The sequence below is a fragment of the Poecilia formosa genome, unplaced genomic scaffold, assembly GCF_000485575.1.
Source record: "Poecilia formosa unplaced genomic scaffold, Poecilia_formosa-5.1.2 Scaffold123, whole genome shotgun sequence".
NCBI lineage: Eukaryota > Metazoa > Chordata > Actinopteri > Cyprinodontiformes > Poeciliidae > Poecilia > Poecilia formosa.
In genome coordinates, this window is record NW_006800062.1 from 609245 (window position 1) to 616215 (window position 6971).

A 6971-nucleotide genomic window follows, 5' to 3' on the forward strand; every position below is an offset into this window, starting at 1 on the left:
ATTTATTTATTTATTTATTTATTTATTTATTGCGTGGTTTCGCTTCTCCGAAACGGACAGATGTTACGTCTGCAGCTCCTCCAGAGCACCGCTCTCCTGGGTAACGTGAACCCAGAAGGCTCCATTTGTTAAAGCCGCTGGATGAGTTACTTCCAGCGGTTTCTAATTCTTCGCAGCGGCGGAGCCGCGTCCACAGTGGTTGATCAGCGGACTGCGCATGTTACAGTCTAATTAACTTTTACATCGTCATTTATTTCCTCAAGATAAACTGCCGGCTCCTCAAATGGATTAACACAACCAGGGGCACAACTACATATTATTCAGGTAGATGTGAAAACATAAACGAACTATTTTTAATTTTGAAGTGTTGATTTTATTTTTTTTATTGAAACCTTATTTATTGTAGAGTGTTGCTTTTATTTTTGAACCCTTGTTTATTTTGAAGTGTTGATTGTCTGAAAGACCTTAGACATGAATTGCCCCATACAGGGTTTGAACCGACAACCTCAGCATTACCAGCACGGTGCTCTAACCTGCTGAGCTAACTCACCTACCTTACAAACTGTTGAGTTTCCATGGATTTAAGAAGAACTTACATGATCTTACCAGATTTGATAAAAGTGGATATATTCTAATGTTTTTCAAAACAACATACATCATATTTTATTTTCCAGAGATTTTGTATTTTGAAGTGTTGATTGTATTTTTGAACCATTATTTATTTTGAAGTGTTGATATTATTTTTTTAACCATTTTTAATTTTCAAGTGTTGATTGTATGTCAGAGATATTTTTTTATTTTAATGTGTTAATTTTATTTTTGAACCATTTTTTATTTGTAAGTATTGATTTTATTTTTTAGCCATTTAGCCAAGTCTCTGTAGAACCATTTGTCTCTGCTAATGACATCTTCTATACAATTGTTTGATCCCAGGCTTAGTTTATGGACTGTAATGTGAAATAAGGCACAAGTCTGACAGTTTGTTCACCAAGTTACTGTGCTCTCTGAGAGGATCTGTGGTTTAAGTATTTGACATTGTTCCATGCCCATCGTTGACGTTGCTCTCCAACAAAATGTGGATCATCTACCAGGAACACTGCAAACAGCATGAGTTTCTGTAGTGTAGTGGTTATCACGTTTGCTTCACACGCAAAAGGTCTCTGGTTCGAAACCAGACAGAAACGGATTTTGCATGTTCTGTTCATCACAGGTGTTTACTAAAGACCAACAAGGGTCTGTGGTGTCATGGTCTGTACTCTGAATCCAGGCATCTGAGTGCAAACCTCAGTGGAAATTTTCATGCGTTGCATCATCATCAACTTTGGAACCTCAAACTGAAACAAAGCAGAGAAGTTCAGTTCCTGTAGTGTAGTGGTTATCATGTTTGCTCTGGTTCGAAACCAGACAGAAACTGTTTTTGCAGGTTATGCATCTCTTGGGGTGCAGTGAGACAACAAGAACCTTCCTCTTTGGTGATGGTTCATTAGCCAATCGATTTCAATGTCGGCTTCCTTGAAATCGAAGCTACTTTACTTCAATTACCAATTGGCAGTTCTATGGTGTAAAGCACATGTGTCAAACTCAAGGCCCGCGGGCCACATGTGGCCCCCCAGCATTTTATAGGCCAATGATTGACTTAAAATAGGTTTTGAGCATGAATTGACTACAAACTACATTTCAACCAAAGGTTTGTAATGCGCTTCCTAACCAGATGCTCCAAAGCGTCCGGTCCATAACTCTTCAACTCGCTGTCAGCTCCGGTCAGAAAGACGCATCATAAGCCTCTGCAGACCTGAATGAGGGAAGTCAGCCTTCTGTCTGGGGTGTTTTAGCAGGGATGCTCTCCTGATCTGTACCGTCAATGTGGCCCATTGAGGGGGGCCTATATGCTGAAGTGGCCCTCGGTGAAATTGAGTTTGACACCCCTGCTCTACATACTGTCCTTGTTATGTTGTATCATCAAAGTGTGTAATACAAAGTATTTTAAAACATTTCTGTTCATTTTTAACCATAACTTTATGAAATACAGCTATGGTTTTGAAATTCCCACATTTTGCCACAGTACAAATAACTAATTTCGATGTGTTTCATTGAGACTAAATTACCATGACAGACAAATTACCTGAAAATAGACAAAATTTCCCACCAAACTAGACATAATGAAAAGTGATTGGTGTCATAATTTCTAAAAATTATATATATTTTTTGATTCAGTCCGTTTCCTCCTTCCTCTGGAGAAACATCATTCTTCCTAATACATGACTTAAGTTTTAGGAACATGAGTTAAAAAGTAATCCTAAAGAAAACACTAAAGAGATTTTTTTTCTACTGCTTTCTGTGATAACAAAACTAGGCCTCTTAATTTCTTTCCATTTAGTCCGCTCTGATTTTTGGGTGTACTGTATGGTAAATTATGTTGCCATAGTAACTCAAAACTATCCTATTTAGTGAGTTAATGCTTTAAGCTGATCTACATTCATTGCTATAGCAGGAACTTGTTGACAAATGTACTTAATGTGTAATATTATGAAGAATTTTGGGAAAGAATCAACCAAATCACAGGAAATATATGAAAATGATCCATCAGAGTTCCAACTTTCAAAACATTTCTAGTATTGCAATTTCAATTGTGTCCACTTTGTAAATTCAGCTTAAAGGTTTTTTTTTTTAAATCAACATCAAAACTCAGCAAGGGAAGGCAAGATAAGTAGTTATATTTTCAGAAACGCCAAATTATGTTTCACAACAAAATCCAAAAATATGTGCCCTGACCTGAGCTGTGCTACATTATGGCTGTAAATGAGCTTTTCATGGCTGGATGGGGGATGTGTGAGATTTTTGAGCTTAGCAAAGCTTCAGCAGGTGTCAAGTGGATGATCAAACAGCCAGGTCTCCTTTAAAGCCTTAAGAAAGTCCACTGTAAAATGCTTTGAACACTGAAACACATTATACACTCCATCAAGTGGTCTAGTGGGAATCACATGCTCAGACATGTTCGCAGGAGTCGGAGTCTGTCTGCTAATTGCTCACGTAGAAGTAAGGAATAGTGTCATTTTCATTACAGCTGATATCAAACATAAAAGAATCGTTAGAGTCTGCTCAGATGACAGTCGTCATCAGCACATGTGATACTGTTGGACGAGTCAACGCCAAAACTGACTTCAAACCTGTCACACAGTTTTGACTTAAAGGTCGGGCTTCTAAGAGATCAATAAAGACAAAATCCTTTTTAACAGTTCTGAGAAAAACTGACTGTCACATCAGGACAAAAAGAGATGAGAGATTAGATATGAATAAGTCAAAACACATTAGGTCTGGAGATGGAAATGTGTGTGTGACAGATATGTGTGAAAAGAGTCTGAGTAGAAGAGGACGTGGGCTAGCAGGTGAGAGATCTTTTTCATTTCACAGTTTCACACATTATAAAACGCTCCTGTTTGTTCTTGTTGGTTAGCTGTTAAACTCTTTTGAGCTGCCACACTTCAATCTCTAAGTAAGCAAAGAACTGGATTCATTTCTGGAGTCTCTTTCCTTAGAGGATCAAGGCAGAGAAACTAAACAGGGTTGAAGTGGTCCATTCCAAGCAGCTGGATTATAAGGTGTGGGAGGTTGGTGTAAATGTTTCTTTTAGAAAAACATTGAAAGTCTTGCTGAGAATCAATCAAATTCAGTGTCAGAGAGATACAGTAAACAATAAGCTGCTGTTGATTTCTCCGAAAGGCATTTTGGGTAGAGAAAACAGATGGCCTGAAGTGGACATATGATCCAAAAGTCACATTTTTGTACTTCCATTTGGGTTCCTACCATTTCTAAAAACAAGCGCTTAACAAATACACCCAGCCAATAAGTTAATGTTTTTTGGTGACTGGAAAATGAGCCGTTTCAAAAGCACTGCTCCTCACCAAGCAACCCCGCTGAGTTAAAGCATGCTTGATCAGTGGTTTTACAGATGTATGTGCCGTAAAATGGCTGCTGGAAAAGGCAAATGTTTTGTTGTTGACTTACCATCCAGAAACCTCTTGATGCATTCTTGTTAGTTGTGCAGGAGGCTCCACTTCTGCTGGTCAAAGATGTACAGTTGTATTATGACACATCTGCTTGCAGCCATTTTCACATGTGAGTGTAAATGTAGAGTTTAAAAGAATGGAATGTACCAGCCCCTCTCTAATCTCTTTACTATTGACAAATTATATAAAAGTAACCATAAAATTGTTTTTTGATGAGGAAGAATGCTCAACATATTAACTGATTAAATATCCAACATCTATGAACAGTTTATTGTTCTCAGATGCCAAATATAGATTATTTACTATGAACTGATTGTAAAAAAAAAATGAAGATGAATTCAAAGTCAATAAACTGCACCAACTGCTTTATTTAAGATTGTACAGTGAGACCTGAAGAGCAGAGGTCTTCATTCCTCAAGCTGCCACCATTAACTTTAGTGTATTTTTGTAGGGGGGACTTTATGTGATAACCAACATGTGGAGTGAATAAGTGAGGAGGAGGAAAAAAACATGGTTTTCAAATATTTTAGAAAAAATATAAAAAGTGCTGTATTCACTTTCAACATTTTTTGTGGTACTGTCATTTGCTGTCCAAAATATTTTAGCATTTCTCTGCAGCTTTGCATATTAAACGACTCTGGATTTTATAGGGAACATCTGAGCATCAGTATCTAAGTGTTGCCACAAATTCTCAATCAGATGTAGATAAGCTGGGGCATTATTGCTGAAAAACAGTGTTCCCATGTCATAATGCGACCACCACCATGTCTCAGAATGGCAGTGATTTGTTCAGGGTGAAGTCCATTGTTATATTTTCACCACACAGCATTTTCTGTGTAGTAGAGAACCGAGGAAAAAGAGTACATTATTCTTAGAAGTTTTATAATTAAAAATCTGAAGTATAGCATGCAATTATATTACGCTCCTCTAAGCCAGCACTCTGTAGACCCACCTTGCACTGCAAGTTCAAACATTTCCTAGCAGAAAAATGTCTTTCAGTGACTTATTCACTGTTTATCACCAGTTCGTGTAAGAATGGAAATGAGAAGCCCATTTCCAGCCTGAGAAATTGAGGTTCCTAACCTGATAATAAGGTTTTCTATGTGTTTGTGTGGGTTTTTACGTCCGTTTTAACTGCAGGGCTAATGGTCATGAGCAGGAGAATGTTTCCTCATCACTGCTCAATAAATCTACATATTGTTGCTGAGTCCACAAACCTGAACTCTCATCCACCATAAACGGTACATTTAAAAGACTGATAATCACAGTGGAGTCATTAGTTCCAGTTTTATAGTCCCTACATTTGCAGTGTGGGTATTCTAGTCATTAATATCCTGATGAAAAAACTGAGCCAGTTACTCCTAATTTCTTCAGTTTCTTAACTTTAATGATTAAAAACCTCCCTTACCTTTTTTCTACCTCGTTCCCTTTGCTTTTCCTCTGAATGTGGATGAAAGCTGCTGAAAGGAGAGCAGCGGGCCACAGATCCACCACCTCACTCACACAAACCAAAAACACTATGGTTGTGTGAAAGGATGAATTCAGAACTCCTTCATCTCAGCTTTATGTTTAAAAGCAGAAGCTTAACTGATGACCCCTACAGTAAAGATTCACAGCACCTCTTCAAAACTGTTTCATCATTAATTTAAATGTAGTTTTCAATTACATACTCGCATGGTCTATTTTTTGTTTCTTTCTCTTGTTTCTTTCCAACGATGTTGAACTTTTAACCTGGTTACAGTGCAGCACCACAAAATGTGGATATTTAACTTTTGTGATCTTAAAGTTTTTACTTGATCTGGACAATGTTTCTGCCACATGCCTCACTTAGATCTTTTATAATTCAAATGTATCCATATCCCCACTATAATACAAGATTATCAGTAAATATTTTCTTCTCGTTCCTTTAAAGTTTTCAAAATGAGCCAGTGGACATGTTTTCATCGGATCAAAGGTTCCTAAAATGTAACTATCTGCACGTTACCCCGGCACACACATTCTGTGACGGTAAGCTGGAAAAACAAGGAAGACTGTGAAAGAGAAAGAAATAAATATTAATCCATCCATACTGAATAGACCGGTCCATATCTCAGTCAAATGGACAAGAGGTGGACAGGTGGTTAGCCACTCACTGAGCAGCAGAGATGTGGAGAACAGGCGACTGAATCTATGTGCAGCAAAACTGTCAAGACGGAAAAAAATGAAACAGAAATTTGTTTTTAATCACAAAGCCTGTACATTACCGATTCTGCAGACAGCTTGTTAACTTCGCCGCCTCTCCTGTCTTTCTGTTCTGGAGCAATTAAACCAGACAATTGCTCCCCTGGAATTGCCTGTCTGGAAGAGGCTTGATGCCAGCTACTCAGGAGCCAATATGTCTCCTGCTTTTTACAGCCGCGGGCAAGTCATGCTTCTCCGACGTGATAACATGAGTGGCCAAACAATAGCGCCAAGTTTCTGCCAATCACAGTCACAGTCAATCAAACACCACTGGCTCTCCATGAGAATTACAGCAATAAGCACACAACAGTTATAAACTTTGCAAAGAACAGGGTTTTGACATGTGTTATTGTTGTGAGGAGACAGCAGCTTTCAGAGTCGAACACAAAGGCAGTCGCATGAGAGTGACTAAGTCAATGCTGAAGACTCTTTGTGTGTTGAATAACTCCTCCTGACGCTTCAGCATGCAAAACTCTTTAAAAGATCATGTCATAAAGTTTAACCTCTCCTATGGAGCCAGAATTCTGCTGACTCTCGTGGGCAGAGGTTTTTCTATGCTGCTGCTTTTTTTTCCCTTCTGTTTGTTCGCGCCTTGTTAGAGTGACTGAGAGTGGAAAATAATAATATAAAAGAAAGGGGGAAAAAACGTGAAGCAACACTTCTTGACAGGAACCAACAACAGCTGTCAGAGGGACTCGGCAGTAAAAACAAAATGCAGTGTTGTTTTAAACAGGGATGGAGAAA

The 6971-nt window shown here is 38.3% G+C and overlaps 1 non-coding gene across 1 annotated transcript; it reads left to right on the forward strand.

The window, feature by feature from the left end:
* The first annotated feature begins 1111 nt into the window (after window positions 1-1111).
* On the forward strand, window positions 1112-1184 carry trnav-cac (transfer RNA valine (anticodon CAC)). The gene has a single exon. It is a non-coding gene; the product is annotated as a tRNA-Val (tRNA).
* The last annotated feature ends 5787 nt before the right edge of the window (window positions 1185-6971 follow it).